We start from the raw sequence: 27,119 nt of genomic DNA on the forward strand, positions 1-27,119 counted from the left end.
GCAGGTCAGGCAAAGTCATCGTCTTGGCTGACTGCCTGGCAAACCTCTGTTAGCATTTAAGAAGAGGGGCCAGAGCAAGGCAAGGCCTCTGCAGGGAAAACAACCTCAGCCTCTTTCTCTGTCTCAGACAGTCTCTCTCTTTCTCTCTCTCTCTGCCTGAGAAGCTGTCAATCTCGAAAAAGGCTCAAGAGAAAGGCCGAAGATTAGTTTGTTTTTCAATGCTCGAACAGATTTGATTGCTTTGTTTTTTTACACTGCAGCCTCTCCCTCTTGCATTAATGGTGAGGGAGCACAAAACAGACCTGTTGCCTGTGCTGTAACCTATGCTAACCACACATAAACCAACGAGGACCTCTGAATAGAGAATGATTATACAGTACAGTCCTCTCCTCAGCCTGACCCAGTCAGAGTACAGGACAGGACAGTGTGAACCTTCATCTGGATTAACCTGTGGGCTGTATGTTTTCTGTCATGGCTGGAGACATCATTAAATTAGTGGTGATAAGGGTGCTTTGCTTTGAGACATAAATAACACTGTCCATGGTGAGCCTTTGGAGAAGGCTGCCTGTAGCGCTGGCTTGTGGTGAAGATTAACAAACCGTGTAAAAAAATCATGTTTGACATTTCACTCTCACACCAAATGGCATGCCTCAGAAATGTGCTGATATGTTAAGGGTAAATTATTATTTCACCAGAGAGGCTTTTTGTAAGTACAAGCTCACTCAAATAATGTATAAGGTTTGATCAACATAGTCATCTTGTGATATTGTTTTGGTAGTTCACATCAAATGAATTACAATTTGAGAAATGCAGTGAATGTCAAACTCCACATCTAATGGTTTCCTATCTCCAGTGGTGGAAAAAGTTCTCAATTGTCATACTTGAGTAAAAGTAAAGATACCTTAATAGAAAATGGCTCAAGTAAAAGGGAAAGTCAACCAGTAAAACACTATTTGAGTAAGTCTAATATACATATATTTTTTAATATACTTAAGTATCAAAAGTAAATGTAATTGCTAAAATATACTTAAGTATCCATAGTAAATGTATAAGTCATTTCAAATGAAGCAAACCAGACTGCACAATTTTCTTGTTTGTTTAATTTACGGATTAGCAGGGGCACACTCAGACATCATTTACAAACAAAGCATTTGTGTTTAGTGAGACCGCCAGATCAGAGGCAATAGGGATGACCAGGAATGTTCTCTTGATAAGTGTGTGAATTGGACCATTTCCTGTCCTGCCAAGCATTCAAAATGTAACGTGTACTTTTGGGTTTCAGGGAAAATGTATGGAGTAAAAAGGGGGGGGGGGTTTGTAGTAAAGTAGAAGTTGTCAAGAATATAATTAGTAAAGTACTGATACTCCAAAAACGATTTTAGTAGTACTTTAAAGTATTTTTACCTAAGTACTTTACATCTCTGCCTCTTTCCCACATTTCAACCCTCTTCCCTGCCTTGAAGCTCAACTGTTTCACATTACTGTCTGTCCGTCGGATTTTTCACCCCTGTCTGGTTTGCGATGGTATATTCAATCCAAGGGAAACCTTTTTTCTCCTCTCTGGTCTCAGTTGAACTTTGATCCTGGCCTCCTACCTCTCAGGATATGAGATGACCCCCTCAGTGGGGATGAGGGGCACGATGGTGGGGGGGGGGGGTATGTTTTGGACAGTTTCAGCTTAGTCTGTTTGGAACGGAGCTCAGAGCAGATGAGACCCTGGCTGGGCCCTGCATGGCCCTTTGTTTGCAGTTCTTATTAATACTGTGGTTATTATTAAAGGTCCCAGCCACAACACTGATGGACTGGAGTCATTAGAAATGATAGAGCCCGGACCCAATGGCTTTTTAACGGATAAAATTATTCGTTTATAGATGGTTTCTAAATCTGTAATAAACCATTGTAATACATTGGTTAAAGTTGTGTGCTTGACATTTAAGTGTAAAATACTTAGCTTATACGGCAGCACTGGCAATAATAACAGTATTAAGTGTTGGTACTACTCATGCATTTGTGTGTGTCGGCCCTATTTCATATTCTTTTTTTAAAATCATCGTCACCATGTTACTACATGTTACTAGACAGGCTGGGAGATATCGTCACCATGTTACTACATGTTACTAGACAGGCTGGGAGATATCATCACCATGTTACTACATGTTACTAGACAGGCTGGGAGATATCGTCACCATGTTACTACATGTTACTAGACAGGCTGGGAGATATCATCACCATGTTACTACATGTTACTAGACGGGCTGGGAGATATCATCACCATGTTACTACATGTTACTAGACAGGCTGGGAGATATCGTCACCATGTTACTACATGTTACTAGACAGGCTGGGAGATACCGTCACCATGTTACTACATGTTGCTAGACAGGCTGGGAGATATCATCACCATGTAAACTACATGTTACTAGACAGGCTGGGAGATATCGTCACCATGTTACTACATGTTGCTAGACAGGCTGGGAGATATCATCACCATGTAAACTACATGTTACTAGACAGGCTGGGAGATATCGTCACCATGTTACTACATGTTACTAGACAGGCTGGGAGATACCGTCACCATGTTACTACATGTTGCTAGACAGGCTGGGAGATATCGTCAACATGTTACTACATGTTACTAGACAGGCTGGGAGATATCATCACCATGTTACTACATGTTACTAGACAGGCTGGGAGATATCATCACCATGTTACTACATGTTACTAGACAGGCTGGGAGATATCGTCACCATGTTACTACATGTTACTAGACAGGCTGGGAGATATCATCACCATGTTACTACATGTTACTAGACAGGCTGGGAGATATCATCACCATGTTACTACATGTTACTAGACAGGCTGGGAGATATCATCACCATGTTACTACATGTTACTAGACAGGCTGGGAGATATCATCACCATGTTACTACATGTTACTAGACAGGCTGGGAGATATCGTCACCATGTTACTACATGTTACTAGACAGGCTGGGAGATATCATCACCATGTTACTACATGTTACTAGACAGGCTGGGAGATATCATCACCATGTTACTACATGTTACTAGACAGGCTGGGAGATATCATCACCATGTTACTACATGTTACTAGACAGGCTGGGAGATATCATCACCATGTTACTACATGTTACTAGACAGGCTGGGAGATATCATCACCATGTTACTACATGTTACTAGACAGGCTGGGAGATATCATCACCATGTTACTACATGTTACTAGACAGGCTGGGAGATATCGTCACCATGTTACTACATGTTACTAGACAGGCTGGGAGATATCGTCACCATGTTACTACATGTTACTAGACAGGCTGGGAGATATCATCACCATGTTACTACATGTTACTAGACAGGCTGGGAGATATCATCACCATGTTACTACATGTTACTAGACAGGCTGGGAGATATCGTCACCATGTTACTACATGTTACTAGACAGGCTGGGAGATACCGTCACCATGTTACTACATGTTACTAGACGGGCTGGGAGATATCATCACCATGTTACTACATGTTACTAGACAGGCTGGGAGATATCGTCACCATGTTACTACATGTTACTAGACAGGCTGGGAGATATCGTCACCATGTTACTACATGTTACTAGACAGGCTGGGAGATATAATCACCATGTTACTACATGTTACTAGACAGGCTGGGAGATATCATCACCATGTTACTACATGTTACTAGACGGGCTGGGAGATATCATCACCATGTTACTACATGTTACTAGACAGGCTGGGAGATACCGTCACCATGTTACTACATGTTACTAGACAGGCTGGGAGATATCATCACCATGTTACTACATGTTACTAGACAGGCTGGGAGATATCGTCACCATGTTACTACATGTTGCTAGACAGGCTGGGAGATATCATCACCATGTTACTACATGTTACTAGACAGGCTGGGAGATATCATCACCATGTTACTACATGTTACTAGACAGGCTGGGAGATATCATCACCATGTTACTACATGTTGCTAGACAGGCTGGGAGATATCATCACCATGTTACTACATGTTACTAGACAGGCTGGGAGATATCATCACCATGTTACTACATGTTACTAGACAGGCTGGGAGATATCATCACCATGTTACTACATGTTGCTAGACAGGCTGGGAGATATCATCACCATGTTACTACATGTTACTAGACGGGCTGGGAGATATCGTCACCATGTTACTACATGTTACTGGACAGGCTGGGAGATATCGTCACCATGTTACTACATGTTACTAGACGGGCTGGGAGATATCATCACCATGTTACTACATGTTACTAGACAGGCTGGGAGATATCGTCACCATGTTACTACATGTTACTAGACAGGCTGGGAGATATCGTCACCATGTTACTACATGTTACTAGACAGGCTGGGAGATATCGTCACCATGTTACTACATGTTACTAGACGGGCTGGGAGATATCATCACCATGTTACTACATGTTACTAGACAGGCTGGGAGATATCGTCACCATGTTACTACATGTTACTAGACAGGCTGGGAGATACCGTCACCATGTTACTACATGTTGCTAGACAGGCTGGGAGATATCATCACCATGTAAACTACATGTTACTAGACAGGCTGGGAGATATCGTCACCATGTTACTACATGTTACTAGACAGGCTGGGAGATATCGTCACCATGTTACTACATGTTACTAGACAGGCTGGGAGATATCGTCACCATGTTACTACATGTTACTAGACGGGCTGGGAGATTTCATCACCATGTTACTACATGTTACTAGACAGGCTGGGAGATATCATCACCATGTTACTACATGTTACTAGACAGGCTGGGAGATATCATCACCATGTTACTACATGTTACTAGACAGGCTGGGAGATATCGTCACCATGTTACTACATGTTACTAGACAGGCTGGGAGATATCATCACCATGTTACTACATGTTACTAGACAGGCTGGGAGATATAATCACCATGTTACTACATGTTACTGTACATGCTGGGAGATATCATCACCATGTTACTACATGTTACTAGACAGGCTGGGAGATATCATCACCATGTTACTACATGTTGCTAGACAGGCTGGGAGATACCGTCACCATGTTACTACATGTTACTAGACAGGCTGGGAGATATCATCACCATGTTACTACATGTTGCTAGACAGGCTGGGAGATATCATCACCATGTTACTACATGTTGCTAGACAGGCTGGGAGATACCGTCACCATGTTACTACATGTTGCTAGACAGGCTGGGAGATATCATCACCATGTTACTACATGTTGCTAGACAGGCTGGGAGATATAATCACCATGTTACTACATGTTACTAGACAGGCTGGGAGATATCGTCACCATGTTACTACATGTTACTAGACAGGCTGGGAGATATCGTCACCATGTTACTACATGTTACTAGACGGGCTGGGAGATTTCATCACCATGTTACTACATGTTACTAGACAGGCTGGGAGATATCATCACCATGTTACTACATGTTACTAGACAGGCTGGGAGATATCATCACCATGTTACTACATGTTACTAGACAGGCTGGGAGATATCGTCACCATGTTACTACATGTTACTAGACAGGCTGGGAGATATCATCACCATGTTACTACATGTTACTAGACAGGCTGGGAGATATAATCACCATGTTACTACATGTTACTGTACATGCTGGGAGATATCATCACCATGTTACTACATGTTACTAGACAGGCTGGGAGATATCATCACCATGTTACTACATGTTGCTAGACAGGCTGGGAGATACCGTCACCATGTTACTACATGTTACTAGACAGGCTGGGAGATATCATCACCATGTTACTACATGTTGCTAGACAGGCTGGGAGATATCATCACCATGTTACTACATGTTGCTAGACAGGCTGGGAGATACCGTCACCATGTTACTACATGTTACTAGACAGGCTGGGAGATATCATCACCATGTTACTACATGTTGCTAGACAGGCTGGGAGATATCATCACCATGTACCTACATGTTGCTAGACAGGCTGGGAGATATCGTCACCATGTTACTGCATGTTACTAGACAGGCTGGGAGATATCATCACCATGTACCTACATGTTGCTAGACAGGCTGGGAGATATCGTCACCATGTTACTGCATGTTACTAGACAGGCTGGGAGATATCATCACCATGTTACTACATGTTGCTAGACAGGCTGGGAGATATCATCACCATGTAAACTACATGTTACTAGACAGGCTGGGAGATATCATCACCATGTTACTACATGTTACTAGACAGGCTGGGAGATATCATCACCATGTTACTACATGTTGCTAGACAGGCTGGGAGATATCGTCACCATGTTACTGCATGTTACTAGACAGGCTGGGAGATATCATCACCATGTTACTACATGTTACTAGACAGGCTGGGAGATATCATCACCATGTTACTACATGTTACTAGACAGGCTGGGAGATATCATCACCATGTTACTACATGTTACTAGACAGGCTGGGAGATATCATCACCATGTTACTACATGTTACTAGACAGGCTGGGAGATATCATCACCATGTTACTACATGTTACTAGACAGGCTGGGAGATATCATCACCATGTTACTACATGTTACTAGACAGGCTGGGAGATATCATCACCATGTTACTACATGTTACTAGACAGGCTGGGAGATATCATCACCATGTTACTACATGTTACTAGACAGGCTGGGAGATATCATCACCATGTTACTACATGTTACTAGACAGGCTGGGAGATATCATCACCATGTTACTACATGTTACTAGACAGGCTGGGAGATATCATCACCATGTTACTACATGTTACTGGACAGGCTGGGAGATATCATCACCATGTTACTACATGTTACTGGACAGGCTGGGAGATATGAAGCCATATACATTTACCTCCTGAAAGAAAAGGGGGAAAAAACATTTTGGCTTGGTTTTGGCACTCCCTCTCTCCCTCCCACCACAACCAGCCAGTCAGTCAGTCAGTCAGTCAGTCAGTCAGTCCCAGACAGTCTCAGGCTCTCAGCGTATGTGTTTAAAAAAAATCATTACCGGAGGTGAGGAAACATGGCAGATGCTCAGCACTTTTGATTTAAGGCTACGTTATGTGAGGGAAACACATGTAAAATAGGCTTTTGGGGCATAAATTACAGCTCCTCCCTGGTGGATGGCTGGCTCTGTGTGAGTCAGATGTCATATGCATGAGTTATTGCCTTGAACCGCCTGACTTTGTGTGTGTGTGTGTGCGTGTGTGTTTACTTCTACTGTACTGTACGAAGGAGGACCCCATGGCCAAATTGTGTGTGTGTGTTCCTACTGTACCAAGGCCTCCCTGTGTGCATGTGTGTGAGAGAGAGAGAGAAAAAAATGAGAAACTTTCCACACTGCTATTTATTCATGGAACTTTTACAGGAGAGACACAGCAACATAGGATAGTTTTGTCTTTATCTGTACATTCCCAGCCACAGCAGCAGGCTTGCTGTTTGTCGTGATATCTGGAAGTAGAAATGGTAGAAATGTCATTTTACGGCTGAGAACATGAGGAGAAGAGCTTTATGAAGGACCAATGCCCGGTTACACATACCAGACAGACAGCAGAGAAGACCTAGTACAGATGACATTATACATGAATGTTAAGGCTTGTAGATAATGTATATTCCAAGCTCTCTGTGTGTGTGTATTTATGTGCGTGTGTGTGTGTTTGCGCACATGTGCGCAAGGGACAGAAGGTGTCATCTGTGGAGCCCTTTTCATTTATTCTATCAAAAAGGCAACTGGTACCGTATATGCGGCGAAATGGAAGGTCCCAACATGAACATTAAATTGACTTTGGAAGGCTCCAGGCATTCCTGCTCGACACCACATTAGACCCGGCTACTCCCCACCTCGAGATGATGGGCAGCCTGCCAGGTAGGGGTTGCCATGACTCCTAACACCACCCCTTCCCTCTGCACTCCCTCTCCCTTGAAGGTGCCAAATTTTCGGGCAGGCTGGGCTGGCCAAGGTTTTGATTTAGACAAAAGATGTCTTCACAATGTCAGCAGAATGCTTTATGGAAATGCTGTGGCTTTCTGGTAGGAAACCATGTGACCCCCTCGGCCAAGGTTTTGTTATGGTGCAAGGAGGAAGAGAAAGAGAGAATGCGATGCCAGCAAAGGGTTATGCTTTCTTTTTTTTGTCTTTCTTTCATTCTTGTGTTTGCTTAGAAAATGGCGGATGGTGCAGTGCTGAAATTAACCCGACTTGCCAATGGAGATGGACACAAAAACATAGCTTGACTTTTATTTTATCAGAAGCGGATGCTTTTTTGCATAGCACCCACGTTTCATCTATTTTTGATTCAAGCTCAATCCTGCTTCCTGTCTGTCTGTCTCCGGCCGCGTACAAAAGAGAGGTCAGAACAATCCAAACCAAATAGAGATGATGAATGCCAAATGGTTAGTAGAGATCTGGGGGTAAGTGGCACTGGCACTGGCATACTCGCACTGTTCCGTTTCTATACCTGACTTTGTCGCACTGCGGCCATGCAGCCACGACCAGGAATATTCTGATGTGTTTGGAACTCTGAAGTTGCCACAGTAAACCCTAGGTGACCATGGCTCCATTACACCGGCATCCCATTCGCCATGGCATCCTGTTCACCGGGGCAGATTTATTCAGCTCCTTGCCATGATTTTCTCGATTGCTGCTGCTATCTAGGCTTAGTTGGGCTAACCTATCCTATCTTCTTGCCACAGCCTACGCCTCAGTGCTGCATGATGGCCAGGAGGAAAGCAGGACTCCCTGGCGTGTCTCTCTGGGGACTAGACGGGGAGATAAATCTCCTCCACAACATTATTATTATTCTCACTGAAAAATGGAATTCCATGCAAATGTTCTGTCTGGGAGGGAACTGCTGAAGCATTTGATGCTCCTTATATGAGCGGCTGAAACTGTAAATGGAATCTGCTTTTATATGATTTGACATTACCAGTATAAGAATGGAAAGAATACTTTTGCAATACAATTGTCGGTACTATCAGGGTTTTTGTGAAGCCATTCTGTCTTTTTCTTTTGTTGCTTTATTATTCACCAACATGTATTTTCAGTTGCAAATATTTTGTTAGGTAATTTATTGTACTGTTGCTATTGATTTTAATCCTGTCATTTCAGGAACCACCAGGCCGTGCAGTAGGGTGTGAAACTGCCGGTATTGTTCAAGCCTATTAATGTTCTTATTTTCTTTTGTGTTTTCAGATAGGAAGAGAGTGAGATTACTCCATGCCCTGTAAGGCACACAATCAACAAGGTAAGTTACCTTCAGAAAGAAGTTACCCTCTACAATACATTGTGTTATGTGTATCCTGATTTACCAAAATATCCAACAGCAGTTTCTTTAACTGTGGGCCTTGGATGTGGCACAGACATTGTGTTGTGTTCCTCAACATGGTCTCTGTGACATGTCTATAGGCCAGACGAAAATCTGTGGAGTCATTCTTTATCTTTGCCGTCTCATCTGTACATTTAATCAATATATCATTTACGTTATTTAGGTTTTGTAGCTATATTCATTTTGATCTTACTTAGTTTAGACAGGTACAGTATGTTTTCAGATCGTTTCTGGGAGATTCGTCCTTGCGGTCTTGTCTGGTCCTTTCCATTGTGCTGTTCCAGCTTAATTCTGTGTTGTAGCCAACAGCTCTCTGCTCTGCTCAAAACACTTCAGATCCAATGCTTATATATACGATTCAACACATTTATCTGAATTGATCCACTTAGAGGTTGAGAGCGTTTATTGTCCTCACTTTATTGTTGATTAGGATAGTGTAAGGATGACATACCAGAGGTATTGGTGGACATCAACCTATCGACGACATTATTTTGATTTGACGGCTTGTTGCATGCATGGTACAGTAGACTCATACATAAAGTAACATCTTTGGACACAGTTTGGCCCAGGTTTGTGGAATAGGGTAACGTTGTATTGTTCTGTGTAATTTAACGTATTTATTTTGATGCTTTCCAACGAACCACTTGGCACAAACCCGTAGATCCGATCTTGTGGCAAATCTGACATCACAAGCTCGCCTCTGTGGGTCTCTGTCATTGTGGTGTGAACAACATGTTTTTTTAATGGTAACTTTTGTCTCTTTGATGTCCTTTATTTATACAATTACTAATCCTGCGTTAATAGATATTTGGTGTCCATTGTGGTGTTAAGGAGTTCCAGGCAGAATAGAACATTTTGATTATTCTAACAAAGCGCGAACCATAATGTTTCAGTTTTATTTAATAGCATATTCCAAACTTTTGATGTTAATGGAAGCAACCTTATCCTCCAGAATGGAAAAGGAGACTACAGTACAATTCAGAAGATACTATTGTTCTTGGTTTGGAAGTAGAGGACAGGACAAGAAGAAGGCCTACTGAAAATGTGTGCATCCGGGTTGAGGTAGTAGGTTGTATGGTTTAGAATGACACCCTGGGAGTTAACTGTACAACCTTCTAGCTTTCCTTGGAGCACACTCATGACATCAAGCAAAGAGATGACCCTCATCATGTCTTTCAAAGCATAGCGTGGCTTGGTTTACATTAGCCAACTGTTTTTGAGGGCCATGATGTCAAAATCTCACCATCAATGTTTTTTTCTCTGTGCACTATTTTAATTTAAGTGTGCATGATAAAAGATGATAAATATAGGAAGTAAATTACCTAAATGTATTACATAATGGGAAAAGAGAGAGTTATGTATGTTTCTTATTTGAAATGTGCAGCTGTTTGAAGAAAACACAAATATCAAGCCATGATGATTCACAATTAGATTTGCTTTGTTTTATCTGTGTGCTCTCATTAGAATGAATTGTTGGAGTGTTTTGTGAGGTGACAATGGGTATCGTGTCATAGTCTTTCCTTTACCTACACAGGCTTCTAATTGACCTTTCATGCCAGTAGACCCACGGTCAGTCTGCCTTTAGGGGCACAAAACCTTCAGTTAGTGTTAGGTTGAAAAGTTGTGTATTTTTAGAGTGGTTGTCATCCACTCTGGTAGGGAGGGAGGAATGACCACACTGCGTCTATCACACAGGGGATCTGTAATGTTAGACATCCACTGTATTGTATCTCCCCAAGCACAAAAAAAGCACACAGCAAAAAAAATGTTTTTTTTTAAATTGTTCTTTCACTATCCATGAATATATAGCATATTAAAGTAATTACTGATTTATCTGCAGAGGGAATACAGCGAGTGCACGATTCTTCATGCTTTGAATTATAGTATCTTGCTATCGTGTGGATGTGTTTTTTTGTAAGGCCATTATGTAGTAGATCTAATATAATTTGTATTTTGTTAAAACAGCAATTCACCATTTTCTGCTGGTGATGGAGTTCGCAGCAAGGGAATCTGTTACGTTTTACATCCTAATACTGTCAAGCTATTCTGTTATTGCTAAAGGTCCATTTCAATTTGTCACCAAGACATGATTTTGTGGTGTAACCTACTTCACACAACCAGTTTCACCTGGTTTCATATTGCTTCCTGGGTCATTTGAGCGTTCCTGTGTTTTCCTAGCCTCCGTCAGTCAAGGCGACTCCAGTGTGGGCCAGGGCCTTCCCACATGAAAAAATACACTGAACAAAAATATAACATGTAAAGTGTTGGTTCCATGTTTTATGATCTGAAATAAAATATTCCAGACATTTTCCATATGCACAAAAGCTTATTTCTCTAAAATGTTGTGTTTACATCCATGTGTTTACATCCCTGTTAGTGAGCATGTATCCTTTGCCAAGATAATCCATCCACCTGACAAGTGTGGCATATCAAGAAGCTGATTAAACAGCATGATCATCACACAGATGGACCTTGTGCTGGGGACAATAAAGGTCACTCTAAAATCTGCAATTTTGTCACACAACACAATGCCACAGATGTCTCAAGTTTTGAGGGAGCCGTGCAAATGACAAGCTGACTGCAGGAATGTCCACCATAGCTGTTGCCAGAGAATTTAATATTAATTTCTCTACCATAAGATGCTGACCACACCACCCACATTGCGTGCGCGAGTGTTTCAATATAAATGTACACATACATGTTATTCAATAATTTAATCCAAACTGCTCGAGAGTCTGCGTAGCCAGGCGCTAAAATAGACCTTGGTTCTATTTTTGATGCTTGATGCGCTGCAAGTCTTGACTCTCCCATCTCCTCATTGGTTTTTAGGAGTACAGTATATTCTGTACCCACGTGGGGGATTGAAAGATGATCTGAGGTTCACACAGTCCAGTTGGTGGCGGTAATGCACCTTAAAGTTGGTTGCCAACCGCTATATAAAGTCAGAAGAAGACTGAAGGAGGAGAGATTACTAGAAACTAACTAGGTTTCCTCTTATCTGTGGATGAATTATCGGAGTAGAGAACACACAATTTTGGTGACTCAAAATGGGTAAAAATTCAACAAGAAAAAAGGACGTGGTGCTTTTCAGGTAAAATAACAAACCAATGTCTATATCCCAGGACAAATTAGATAGCAACAGCAAGCTAGCTAGCTGAATGTCCATGAATGTTTAGTGTGTTTTGATCTGTCCCCAAATTAATATATTTGGTTCAGAGTTAATTTAGCTATTTCAACTTGCGTGTCCTGATTGCATCTGGTGTGGATGGACTAAATCTATTTGAATACACACAGATACTGTGACAAGATCCTGAGGCCATTGTCGTGCCACTCATCCGCCACCATCACCTCATGTTTCAGCATGATAATGCATGGCCCCATGTCGCAAGGATCTGTATACAATTCCTGGAAGCTGAAAATGTCCCAGTTTTTCCATGGCCTGCATAATCACCAGACATGTTACCCATTGAGCATGTTTGGGAAAGGCTGGATCGCCGTGTACGACAGCGTGTTACAGTTCCCGCCAATATCGAGCAACCTTGCACAGCAATTGAAGAGTAGTGGGACAATATTCCACAGGCCACAATCAACAGCCTGATCAACTCTATGCGAAGGAGATGTGTCGCACTGCATGAGTCAAATGATGGTCACACCAAATACTGACTGTTTTTATGATCCACGCCCCTACCTTTTTTATAAAGGTTTCTGTGACCAACAGATGCATATATGTATTACCAGTCATGTGAAATCCATAGATTAGGGCCCAATGAATGTATTTCAATTGACTGATTTCCTTGTGAATTGTAACTCAGTAAAATATTTTAGGTCAATATACTATAGTCTACTATAGCACTATCTGTACTATTTGTGACATAAATTGAGTATGTAGTATGGTTATTGGTCATAGTATGCCAAAAGATCCCGAATGTCGTACTGAATTCGCCAAAATATGAAGTATACAAGCAGTGGAAACTATTTCTGGGCTTTTGGGGCCCATAATGCAATTCTTCAGAAAATGGGCATGGCTTCACAACATTTTCAGATTTGAAGAAAATGCAGCCGAAGTCCGATGAGCAGATCCAAACTCATTGCTTTAACTAATTATGAAAATTGTTAAGAAAAAATTCAGCAATGTAATAAAGTAATGCCTTTTCAAATAAGTTACGTTATGTTGTCTGACAATTTGTTAGCTACGCTAGCCTTATGAACCGCATATCATTACAGCAGTTGCTTTTATGTACCGGTGTAACGCTCGTCGTCGCAAGGAAGAGTGGACCAAAGAGCAGTGTGGAAAGTGTTCATGATCTTTATTGTCAAGAATCACTCAAACAAAAATAACGAATACAAAAACGAAAGCGAACAGTTCCGTCAGGCACAGATACAAAACGGAAAACAACACCCCACAAAACCAAAATGGAAAATTATAACTTATATATGATCCCCAATCAGAGACAACGATCCCCAATCAGAGACAACGATAGACAGCTGCCTCTGATTGGGAACCACACTAGGCAAAAACAACAAAGAAATAGAAAACATAGATTCTCCCACCCGAGTCACACTCTGACCTAACCAAACATAGAGAATAAATAAGGATCTCTAAGGTCGGGGCGTGACAACCGGTTTGTTAGCTAGCTACTGTTCTAACGTTAGTTGGCCAACTTGCCAGTATTAACTATATGCTATCTAACTAACTACCCAATGTTTATTGACTTGATTATTCATGTCATTCTTAGCTTAGCTAAGTGGTATAGTCATTGTGCGTTCTCAATGGACACTGTCAAATAAGTCGTAAGATGTCTGGCTAGTAATTTGTTAGCCATGCTAACAAACTAGCAAGAAGTTGTATAGCAACAGCATCAACTTCCGGTAGACAGGCAAAGCACTAGTACACTCAACTGAAAGGAGACTGTTCATTTACAGTATAATAAAATTAAATAATGGTACAGTATATAGTATGTGGTATAGTATGTAGTATAGTATAGTAAGTATGTTAGTATGGGTATTTGAACACAGCTGTAGTGTTTTGTGGACTGTAGTATACTGTAGTATTTACTTAAGTGTTTTGCAGATATTATTGTAGCATACACATTTGTTCATGTGGGTTGACATTATCACAACCAATCTCCTGTGAGCTGAGTGGCGAATCCCAGCCACACTTTGAGGCCCAGATGGTTGGACATAAACATCAAGTATGAAATGCAATAATCATAATACATCTGAGATTCTCTGTTTAGCAGATGCTTTTGTTCCAGAAAACAACTGACATCGCCCACAGCTTTTATTACATATCCATTTGCACTGCAGAATATAGTTCCCAGGTTCAACCAGGTTAAGTGCCTTTCTCGAGGGGTTTAGTGGCTTGATTATCCCACCTAACTACCTGCCTGGAACCAAGGCCATTCCCCAAACTGCTTCAGCAGACAGACAGACTGCTGTAATGTTTAAACTATTCAGCATGGGAGGGAACAGCCTGTATGTTTATATGTTTCCATGCACTGAGACTTAGTTATAATCTATGGGCCCTTGTCCTCTACAATGACGATGGGGAGGAGTAGTGATATGCGGTCTGGTATGTGGTTTAAACCTGCCCCAGCCTTGGAAGGTCTGTCTGCTAAGATCAGGGCTCTGATTCTGGCTCTCTCTTTCTTTCTGGCAGTCGTTCACAGCTTGTAAAATGAGTCGGATCACCACAAAGGAGAACAAAATGCATATGTGGATCCATTTTCTTAGTCTACAGTACATTTCATACTGAATTAGAAATGTACTGAAAGCGGGACACTAATCCGGACGCTTATAAGAAATCCCGCTACGCCCTCAGACGAACCATCAAACAGGAAAAGCGTCGATACAGGATTAAGATTGAATCCTACTACACCGGCTCTGACGCTCGTCGGATGTGGCAGGACTTGAAAACTATTATGGACTACAAAGGGAAACCCAGTCATGAGCTGCCCAGTGATGTGAGCCGACCAGACGAGCTAAATACATTTTATGCTCGCTTCGAGGCAAGCAACACTGAAGCATGCATGAGAGCACCAGCTGTTCTGGACGACTGTGTGATAACGCTCTCGGTAGCCAATGTGAGCAAGACCTTTAAAAGGTCAACATTCACAAAGCTGTGGGGCCAGACGGATTACCAGGATGTGTACTCAAAGCATGCGTGGACCAACTGGTAGGTGTCTTCACTGAAATTTTCAACCTCTCCCTGACCGAGTCAGTAATACCTACATGTTTCAAGCAGACCACCAGAGTCCCTGTGCCTAAGAAAGCGAAGGTATCCTGCCTAAATGATTACCGCCCGTAGCACTCACGTTGGTAGCCATGAAGTGCTTTGAAAGACTGGTCATGACTCACTTCAACAGCATCATCCCGGATACCATAGACCCATTCCAATTCGCATACCGCCCCAACAGATCCACAGATGATGCAATCTCAATCACATTTCACACCGCCCTTTTCCACCTGGACAAAAGGAACACCTATGTGAGAATGCTGTTCATTGACTACTGCTCAGCGTTCAACACCATAGTGCCCAAAAAGCTCATCACTAAGCTAAGGACCCTGCAGCAGTATCTTTACAGCTAGCCTATAGGGCCTCCGAGAGCCTCTCAGCTGATGGAGCCTCTTATCAACACAGGCTGCCCAGTGAAAGGGACTTAGCAGCTATCAATTAGGGGCCAAACAAATGTAGAGTGATATTAATGGATGTTCAATGGCAGAGCGTGAGAGGCCTCTCCATGTAGGCTCAACGATCCCCCTCAGCCCCAGACGACTCACAATGCCAACAGGTTGACAGTGTGTTGTTTAGCTTGATCCTGCTAAAACCCTGGAAACCCCAAGAGGAAGGGCCTTTTATCTGCATGGGGCCTCCTAGCTGACTCCCCTGCTGGGGTGGGATCTCTGTGTGGTGACTGCTCTGCTCTGTCCAGTCAACCACTATAGTGTTGCACTTCAGTCAGTCTAGCCCTCTGGAGCTCAGACTGAGTGAAAGGATCTAGGTTCATGTTCTGAATGATGTGGAGAACGTTCAATTAACCATGTCTGAATTTTTGGAAGAGACCTAACTTGAAATACTGTATGTCTTAATTCCAGTTCCAATTTATAGACACATTGTTGATCTATCTTCTCACTTTTCACTTGAGTTTTTCAGAAACAAATATAATTATGTTGTAGTATGTACTATACACATACGCTTTCCAAATTACAGCCAGGTACTCAAAAGCCTTGGTTGGCTTCATACTGTTCCTCCTCAACCCTCCACACACAGTTATTAAACAGACTAGAGGAGCCAAGCTGCGTTGGGCCGGAGCCCAGAGTTTATTTTAAGAGTTCAGTTTTTCTCCATCTTTCCTCACCTCTGAACTGAATGGGTCGTCCAGATGTATCTAACTAGTGGGGCCGAGGCGAAGAGGACGTGGTCCTGGAGAATTCTGCTGCCTCAGCACTCCCTGGTCCAGCTGGCTCAGCGGCCAGGCCAAGCAGGGTAGGAGTCATTGGTTCCAGCTGCGCCTCCATTTATGGGAGGTTGGACAAATAAATCATGGGATTAGATAGGAGAGGAGAGACTTGGAGAAAGAGATTATGCTTTCACTGCACCAACCAAGGCCTCCTTAATAACAGAACAGCACACTGACTGAGAGAGCTCTGTAACAAGCCAGTTGCTCCAAGATCCTTGTACTGATTTCATTGTATTAAGGATATATCCTGCATCCTCGGTCATGCTAGCAACATTTATTTACTTAATTTGTGTTATGCCAGGCAAAATTGTAAAGATGAAATGTTTTCCAAGCAAATTATATTATGGAGGAGGCATGTAATTGTCTTCTAATGTAATGCAACTTACCATCAAAACAAGTTATCTTCATTTCTTGCCACATACTGTATCAATTTAAGGTTGTTGCTGTGCTATCCCGGGATCCTTGGGATGTCCCTACCCTAAGCCCTAACCTTAACCCCAACCTTAGCTCTAATCCTTACCTTAATGATTTTAAATGTAAACATCAATGTGGTAGGGACATCCCAAGGAGCTGAGATAGCGAGGACCCTCAATTTTATGTCATCTGTACACAGGAATGAAATGTGTGAATATCAAATCTCTCTTAGCTTAAGCCAGGTCCAGCTGCATTAGTAAAAGTAATGTTAGGCTCTTGATGTCATCTTTGTGAAATATTTTTTAGCCACTACGCATGTGTAAAAAAATCAACCCTATTAAGAGAAGTGAATCTTGAGTATTTTCAGTAAGTCTATTGTTGGACATAATACCCATTGGTGCACACGCATAAGCAAATTCAATTAATTCCTGCTTTTGTCTGAGTGAGGGTCCTTTCAACAAGGCCATTGGTCTGCTGGTTCTGCCCTCAGTAAACACCAGAGACGTTGATAGAAAATAAAAACATGAGGGACTAGATCCTGCCACTGGTGTCACTGGCCAGACAGGTAGCTAATAATTCTCTACAAATTCCCCACTTCATATGGCTGTAGCAGACTGTGATTTGGTGAGGTCTCTGCATGGCTGCTAGTATTTTTCCTTAAAACGAGATATCCCCTTAATGTGGTTAGTTTAATGGCAAATGAATAACCATAACACATCCATGGCAGACGGGTGTGTCATTGATCTGTCTGGATTCATTCAGCCCCCCCCTCCTATCCTCTCATCCTCCTCTTCTCTCCTCGGCCTGCTGCTGCGTCAGCCACTCTCCCCTATCGATATGCTCTTGCCCCTTGACCCCTGGGACAGATCAATGGTATTGATCGAGAAGAGCAGGGGCAAGGGCAGGGTCCTCTGACGGGTCCCACCAGCCCGCCCGCCTCGACTGCCAGTCAGCTAGTGTGACAAGACATGATCGTCATTAATGTCCCGCTGGCTGATGATATGAGGGAAAGGCGAGGGAGGCGCTGTGCATCTCAATCTCTGGCCTCTCCTGTCCCCCACTGTGCTACTCACATTCCCTGTTCGCCACCACTGGTGCGCGTGCCTGCCTGCCTGCCTGCCTGCCTGCCTGCCTGCCTGCCTGTCAGTCTGTCTGTCTTCCTGCCTGGAAACCTTTGTGATTGACGCGTGTCGTAAGACACTGTCATCTGATTTCAGACTTATTGTAAAATGGGTGGTGTCATAGCGTTTTGATAGTGCATAATGGTTCTCAAAGTCATTGTCTGCACTGCCTTCCGCTGCAAGTTCTTTTTGGGGTTCTTTGAGACATAGAACAGTCTGGTTATTTCTGTGGTGTAAATCATTGTACTCCTGTCATGACAACATTCTCTTTTATATCAGTGCTGCATCATAGAGGCTTGAGGAGATGTTTTTATTGTACCAGCCTGCTACTCACATTCCTTCATCTTTTAGATTTTTACTATAACTTATTAAAGACAACCCAGGGTCATTCATGTTTATGACATTGTACACGTTTCCTCAGCCAATTAAAAAATGACCAACCGTGGTATTCCAAGATTCGCTAATCAGTCTAGACTAGAAAAATGGAGAGGATATGGGGAAACGGGAGGAGAGGGAATAGGAGGAGGGGGAGGGAGAGGAGGGTCAAAGCGTGATGTCTAGCCGTGTGTGTGTTGGAGGGGGGTTAGCTCTTCGCTGATTGGAGCGTCTAAGGAAGCACGGTGGTGTGTGTATGTGTGTGTGTGTGTGTGTGTGTGTTGCGAGGCGGGGCAGCGGTAGTTCCAGACTTTACAGTGACACGGCTGTAATGAAGCTGATTGATCACCAGTCCTCTGTCCCCTCTTCCTTCCTACCCTCATTCTCTCTCCCCTTCTTCCTCCCACCCGTTGTTCTCTCTCCCCTCTCTCCTACACCTCTACCCCCAGCATCTCACCATTGCCATCACCAGGCCTGCTAACCCTTACCCACTCGCATATAGACTTCAACCTTGCCATGGTAGTGACGTTGGCTACAGAAGGAAGATAATGTAATATACCATATTATTTTTAATTGTTGACGTTTTTAGTCTTGACCTTGTTCTGAGCTCAAATACAGATGCCTCTGTGTGAAGCAACAGAGTGATTTTTCTGAAGGATCTCTGCATTGCAGCAAAGCCATGATGTGGGGGTTTCGCAGTTTTGAATAAAAGCAAATAACCAATCAATGATGATATTTGCAGGCCCCCTTTACCTTTCCCCTCTTTGTCGTACGGAGTCACAACCCTAATCCATCCAGGGTGTTGAGGTTGATAGATCGGGGGCTCTGAGTTTAGGATGAGCCGCCAAGGGCAGATCTCATTCAGATAGAGAGAAAAAACCCACGTTGTCTGTTCCTTTGTTTTGCTCTGACTTATGACTTCGTTCCATTTGCTGTCTCATATCATTTTAGTGTTTTGGATGGGGAGGACAGTGAAGCTTGAACGCTGTGGGAGTGTGCAGGGCAAAGACGTACAGATAGCCTATGTGAGACTATATGTCTCTAACTAATCAGTATTCAGCAGGGCGTCTACAGTATGACGGAATGGTTTTGCTAAAGGTCCTCCTTTATTAACTGCAGCACTGTAGTGTGGATGTGGTGTGGAGTCTTAAGGGCATAGATAGACGGGCTTCTAGAAAGAGAGAAACAGATAGCCACGTCTGTCCAAAACCTATCCAAGCAAAGAATCTCACAAACAATCATGTCCTGTGATTTCTGTGATTTTTCTCTGCTTGTGTGTCATTCAGCATCTCTATAGGTGTATGCTGTTAATTGAGTATCTATTGAATATTTTTATAAAGCTATTATGGTATACTTTGTATGGTCTGACTGATGAAATACAGTCCTGTCAGACTGTCATCTGACGGTGTGCACGCTTCAGCGCTTAGGTCATAATATTACGGCAGTGTCAGTTTTCAGTGTTAGGTGACCCTGTCATTGTGTGTCGGTGTCTGTATCTTGTGTAATGGGGGACTGTGACAGTATCTCTTGGAGTTTTTGGTCTGTTGTTCTTGTCAATTTGTCTGTGTACTACTGTTTTGTCGACGACTGTGTCTGAGTTTTGTGTTTACATGTCTGTGATGGCGTCCGTACTCTGTGTTATATGTCAGTATGCCTTGTGTTGTGTGTCTGTTGTGTGACAGCATGAGCCACTTTAGAGCATCCTGCTCCTTGGCCAACCAGCCAGGCGTTGGAATTGATCATCAGCACAGGTGGAATGTGTGCGCCAGCCGAGGTTGTATGGGAGTGAGAGAGAGAGAAAGAGAGAGAGAGAGGGAGGGCTATAGCTGCAGACTCCCGCTGCCGTAGCGTAGTACCACTCTGGGCGAGTGAGCAGCCACAGACGGGAGTCACAGAGACAAGCAGACAGGTAGAGACCTGGGGATGGGGAGGAGGGGGTGATGAGAATAGCATGTGGGCAGTGTTTTGGGAGACAAAATGTTTTGGCATCACCATTTTCTTTTGATGACCCTGTTGTCACTGTGGTGTTGGTGTTGGACCTATGTGGGAAAAAACAGGGTAGATCACTGTCACGACACGACTGGTGGTCCTGGAGCCTAAGGGGGGGAGGTGAGATGGAGCTGATGATGCAAGTGGTGAGGGGAGGGGGAGAAGGGGTTAGGGGGGTGGAGGAGGGGGAGGTGAGGTGTCCCACCTCACTGACCTGCGTCTGGCTCAGCCCAGGACTCCTCAGCATCTCCCTTTCTGTTTTTCTTTTTCCCCTGCTACTTTTTCTCTCCTTTTCCCCCTCATCCCTCGCTTAAAGATAGATGACAGAGGCGTCGTCGGCAGAGACACGGAGGAGTGTGTGAGGCGAGGCGCGAGAGAGAACACTCGCGTTTCCGGAAACGTCCGCTTTGCTCCGTGTTCCCCTGAGAAAGGCATCTATCTAACTATTAGTGGGAGGAGTTGGGAGGGGGAGGGGTGAGGAGGGTTTGTATAGGGTGAACAAGGGGTGAAAATGACATGTAAATGTTTTGGTTGCGGTGCTTTGTTAAGATTCATGACAGGGCAGTTTGGTTTCTTTCATGGCAGTATGATTGTGTGGCTCTGGTTACCACCGCCTGTGTCTGTACTCTGTGTGTGTCTGAACTCTGTATTTGTGATGAGAGGAAAGCTCTGTGACTGAATGTGGCTTCTTGTTCGGCTCTGTGGTGGTGACAACTTATTTCTGTACCGTGCAGAGCTCGCCACCATGGCAGTGGGGCGAGGGGATTGGGTGAAAGCAGGGGGAGACTGTTAGCAGTAGAGACAGCAGTGTGTGTGAAGGGGGGAGGGGGTGCAGTTAGAGGCGTGGAGTGGGGGAGCACAAGTTCTGGAAGATGCGCTGCTCTGTGTTTCTGTATTATCTTACTCTGGTTAGTATCGCTTTTTACCTGCCACTTCCGCAAAAGCTGGTCAGCCAAGAGAGTGGCGGCGTCACGTAATGATACATTTTCTCATTATTTCATTTATGACTGAGGCTCTCCATGGAGGGGGGGGTTAGAGTCTCCGGGTCACCCCCGTAATGGAAGCCCTCAGACTGGGGCCGTCAGGTGGTCAGCTCTCCTCCCTGGCGGTGGCTGTGGTGATCAGCAGTGGTCAGTGCAGGCGACGGGTTGGAGGGTCCGGTGCAGTGGTCGCTCCAGGCGATGGGTTGGAGGGTCCGGTGCAGTGGTCAGCACTGGGGCCATCCATCCCAAGGGGGAGAGGGAGATGTAGACTGATGATCCGCGTGCATGTCGACGCTCAGAGGACAAAGAGGCGAGACTGTCTGCCTGGCTGGGGGGCTTTCCTCTGCCAGCACAAAGGCTAGTTAGCGCAGAGCAGAGAGTGCTTGCTCGCCTGTCTGAGGCTGGCTCTGCCCTGCGACTTGGAAAATGTAACTCTGATCGTCTCCGGCGAACCTTATTCCTCTCTTTTCCTCTCTTTGACCTCTCTCATATCTCCTTCTTCATCTTTGTCTCTGCTATTATTATCGTGTTTCTGTGGTGGTACAGTTTATTGTGTTTGTGGCGTCTGTGTGTTCTGATACATCTGTCTATGCCTTTCTTTGTGTGCGGAGCATTCAGCTTATCTTTTACTCGAGCTCTCTGAAATGAAGGAATAAGTTATCTGCAGTGAAAAATGGGGACTTTTTTTCTTCCACAGCAGGAGACTGTTGTTTGACGAAGCCTTTCAGCACATTACCCAAGTGGTCAGACCGGACAGGACACTGGCCAGACAGACACGTGGAGGTGGTTTTGGGGCAGGAGGGAGGCACCAAGGGGTGGTGATAGTGAGAGAAGGGTGCCATGCTGCTCACACCCCTGTCTGACTGACTGCCTGTGTGCGGCTCCTCAGTGCCAGGACCCTGTTGTACTTCTCCTGCTCCCTGAGACCCTAACTTGTGAGCTCTCTTCATGAAAAATCACGGGTTAGGCTCTTGGGACGCTGGCGGAGGGCACGAGCGACTACAGTAGCAACCCAATGTGCCTGCCAAGGGTGGAGTCGGGATGGAACAGCTGCAGACATCAATGTTACACACATCAGGATGTATGGGAAAAGGGAGGAAGGGGAAGACAGAGAGAAAAGGGGGATGAGGAAGGGGGACCGAAAGAGATCATTGTTGGTAGTGAAATTAAAACGTAGGTTTCTTTCTTGATGAGCTTTACTAACGATTTAGCCCTCGCTCACATCCCTATGTGTACAATGTATGAGCGCCCTTACAGTGGGTCCTCACTTAGTAGTTGCTGCATCATATCGCGATACACTGCGGTATGCCACGGTACGGTACTGCACGTTACAGTGCGTGACGTCATAGTATTTTGTTGTCAGCCACTGTTGCCGTTAATGCTTGTGCGAACCATCAGAGGGCATCTTTGAGTACATCTACTCCAGCCTGGCGGGCCTACAATAGGACTACAAAATAAAACCATGTTGACGACAGTTTTATGAGTTTAACCTTCTGAATTATTATATTGAAGAAAGATTTTTGTCTTTGCTTTCAGTTTGTCTACTGTAATGTAGCCTATATTTTATTATCTTAAATGATTGTCAGGGGCTCCCCTTTCATCGAACATAATGTGTCAAAATAAATTATCATTTTGTGACAAAACTGCATAATGTTATTCGCTTTATGAAAACTAGCCACTGCAAATGACGCCGAGTAAAATAGGCTACTTGTTACGGGAGAGGAGGATGCTGCAGGGGGAAAGAGTGATAGCCCCTAATCTATATAAAGTGAATTTCTGAAACACAGAGTCATTCTTTGCTGATGTGAAGAAGAAACTGAATGAAAGAGAGTATAGGGAGGAAAAAACTACAGGCAAATCATCTGTATGGGCCTCATTTACGCACATTGTGGATACGGAGGGGGAAAAGGTTGCACATATTTTCAAGAGCTATTCAATATATTTGTTTTATTTATGAAATTACTAGTTTATTTAGGGAGGGATCTTAGACCATTCCTCCATACAGAATCTTTCCAGATCCTTGATATCCTTCATCTACCCTTATGGACTGCCCTCTTCATTTCACACCACAGGTTTTCAATGGGGTTCAAGTCCAGTACTGGTACTTGGTAAAGTTCATGGTGTCATTAACCTTAACAAGGGCCCCAGGACCAGTGGAAGCAAAATGGTCCTATAACATCAAAGATCCACCACCATATTTGACCGTAGGTGTATGAAGAACTTTTCAGCATATGCTTTGTTTTTCAATGCCAAAGATCTTGGCCATGTCAGATGACATGAAAATAGAACCCTTGGCCACGCACACGAGTGGTGGGTTTGGTGTCGAAAATAGGAAGCATATGCAGAAAAGTACCTCATACATACAGTAAAATATGGTGGTGCATCTTTGTTATGGGGCTATTTTGCTTCCACTGGTCCTGTCGGCCCTTGTTAAGGTCAATGGCATCATGAACTTTACCAAGTACCAGGACATTTTAGCCAAAAACCTGGTTGCCTCCGACAGATATTCCAGCAAGACAAAAACCCTAAGCACACATCAAAATTCACAAAGAAATGGTTAATTGACCACAAAATCCAAATGTTCAGTCTGGACTTGAACCCCATTGAAAACCTGTGGTGTGAAATGAAGAGGGCAGTCCATAAGGGTAGATGAAGGATATCAAGGATCTGGAAAGATGATGATCTAAGATCCCTCCTGATGTGTTCCCCAAATTCATAGCATTTAAAACAAAGTTTGTGTCGTTATCTTTTTGAGATGTATTTTATTATTTCTTGTATTAGTATAAAAATGATATAATTTCACTTTTTTTGCATAGCTCAGTATTTGTATTATTTATTTCATACAGTCTTTTTCTCTCATCTTTATCAATTGTGCCAATAATTATGGACCTGACTATGTAGCAGACAGATATTTCTTCAACTTCATCTTTCAATGCTGTATGAAGTCATCTGAAAGCATGCTTTAATTTGACCATCCCTGTAACTGCTTTATGATTTGAAACTAAATTGATAGAAACAAGTTCCCCTGAAGACTCAATTACATGTTAAGAACCACAACCCAGCAAACCTGAAGTTAGGAATAACAATACTCTTCAATTACTCTGCAATTGGAAACATTTTCTTTCATCAATGTTAACTGTATGAGACAAAGCATTTTTTTTAAATAAACCGTTTTTATGAATTACTGTGTTTGCACTATAAATTATATACTATATGGAATTACAATACACGTTTGTTCAGCACATAACATTGTTTATCCATGTAAACAGTTTACCATATTGTTTTCTCAATTGGTTTGATTTATTTACCAACATTATATATAAAGATCTACAAGATTATTATGGAAACTAGGTGATGTTCAAGCAGTTTACCTATATATTATAATAAAAAATACAAAAATAAATATTTTGCATAGTTGATGACTTTCTAGCCCTCACTTATTTCAGTCATGTTTCATTCATGTGTAAAGGCTTTTTAAAAACCTTATTCCATGTCAAATTACCGACTTCCTTGAAATAAAGGAAAGGCCCTCAGGAATTCATCTTCATTCAGGGGATTGGAGAAGATTGCAGATAGGATGTCAAATGAAAACACATTGTTTGTCGCTATACAAAATCAAATAGCTTTTGACCAAGACAATCCAATTACAACTCATACAAATTGCCCCTGTCCTTAACACGGATCTCACTGTTAAAAGAGGTGTAAATTAATTCACCCTAACAGCTGACCTCGTTTTTTTGACTTTCTGCTTTTCCCGAGGCAGCTTGCTTTTATAAAAAACACATTTCTGCTAAATTACCCACATTAGAAATGCAGTTTCAAAACAATTGATTTTCTCTCTATGCCTGTTCTCTCTCTCTCTCTCTCTCTCTCTCTCTCCTCTCTCTCTCCCTCACACACACACTCACTAATGATGTTTTTTCCCTATCTACTCCCTGTTTGGTGTCCGTAGTGAACAGTGCTGATGCCAACTAATCAGCCTGTGTCTGTGCCACAGAGCCCCCAGCAACAGCTAAAGGAGTGAGTGCCATGCCCCCATGAATACCAAGCAGTCAGACACGACGCAGCGAGGGTAGAGCTGGTGCCCACAAAACAGTTAGACAGTTTTATTAGGATGTGTCTGACACGTGGCAAAGCCTGGCAGGCACGGAGGCAGCTAGCACTCATCGGAAACCCACTGATGAAATCTTCAACTCAGCGCTAGGCTGCGAGCTCCCACAACACTAACAAGGCAGGCTGGCTGCCCTGCTCTTCTCAACCCATATTCTCATCTAAAGGAGTCAATACATAAATATATTACACAGTGAAATCATCTCAGCAACCCTCAGGACTTTAGCATTTAACACTATTCAATAGGGAACAGCCTAGCCCTAGAAAACTTTTGTGAAATTTCAAGTTATTTTACAATTAGAAACTGGTGCAAATTAGATGGATTTATTTGGCATTGAAATGCAGTACAGTAGCCTCAAAGGCTAAAATACTGTACTACAGCATGAAGAGAATCCAACAATAGAGTAAAAGAAAATTCTGGATATGACTTTTGGTCCTCTCCAGGCTACAAGTTGCAAATGATATCTTTGGTCTTCCTCTATTGTCTTCCTCTGTTTAGTGGATTCTACAACATCAAATGAGAACGAGGGATAAAGATAGAATTTAAGACAGACACATTGAAATAAATGAATAGCTCAAACATTGCAGGTTTCTGAGATGTTGATGTAAAATCCCTGTAAATTTGGACAATTCACAATTCAAACAATGAACTCTCCCTCCCTCGTCTCGTTTTGATATGTTGAAGGTTGATGACCTCTGATGGAGAAGTGTTTGTTTATTCTGCAAAAAGAAAATGAACAAAGAAAACATTGAAAATGAGCAGGGAAAACTATCAGTGCTGACAAATAAGAAACCACCTCATACCTTATGGCACTTTATGTGTACCATCAGACATCAGCAATTTGTTTCTCAATCGTTTATATTATTTATGTAAAAAAAAAAAAGGTATGCTAATTCATTCCTTTGAAACAAATATAGACAGAAGGTACAGTAGGACAGAACTATTGTCTGAAGCTGGTTTTGACTTTATGTAATGAGATATCTTGAACCACTGTGGAGGTGGGTCCTCAAGTTAAAGAGGTAAACATACTGTCTTGTAATTTCTCCCATTGATCATCAGCAACAGCAGTTCTACATTGTGTTATGTCATGTATCAAAATCCCCTCTTACCATTTTGCCATATAGAGCAATGGTTTCCAACCAGGGGTACTAAGACTTAGTATCAGGTTTCAGGTAAGACCCAAGTGCAGACTGTGTTGAAGTAACAATGTTTATTGCAACAGGGGCAGGCAAACGACAGGTCAAGGCAGGCAGGGGTCGAT

At 43.0% G+C, this 27,119-nt stretch overlaps 1 long non-coding RNA gene across 2 annotated transcripts in view; it reads left to right on the top strand.

Moving 5' to 3' along the window:
• LOC135548560 (uncharacterized) overlaps window positions 1–27,119 on the top strand; it is a 79,451-nt gene that overhangs the window by 46,627 nt on the left and 5,705 nt on the right. For both annotated transcript variants that reach the window (XR_010456844.1, XR_010456843.1), the window contains exon 2: window positions 9,273–9,324. This is a non-coding gene — a long non-coding RNA (uncharacterized LOC135548560). The remainder of the gene's footprint in view (window positions 1–9,272; window positions 9,325–27,119) is intronic.

This window comes from Oncorhynchus masou, chromosome 11 (assembly GCF_036934945.1).
Source record: "Oncorhynchus masou masou isolate Uvic2021 chromosome 11, UVic_Omas_1.1, whole genome shotgun sequence".
Classification (NCBI taxonomy): domain Eukaryota; kingdom Metazoa; phylum Chordata; class Actinopteri; order Salmoniformes; family Salmonidae; genus Oncorhynchus; species Oncorhynchus masou.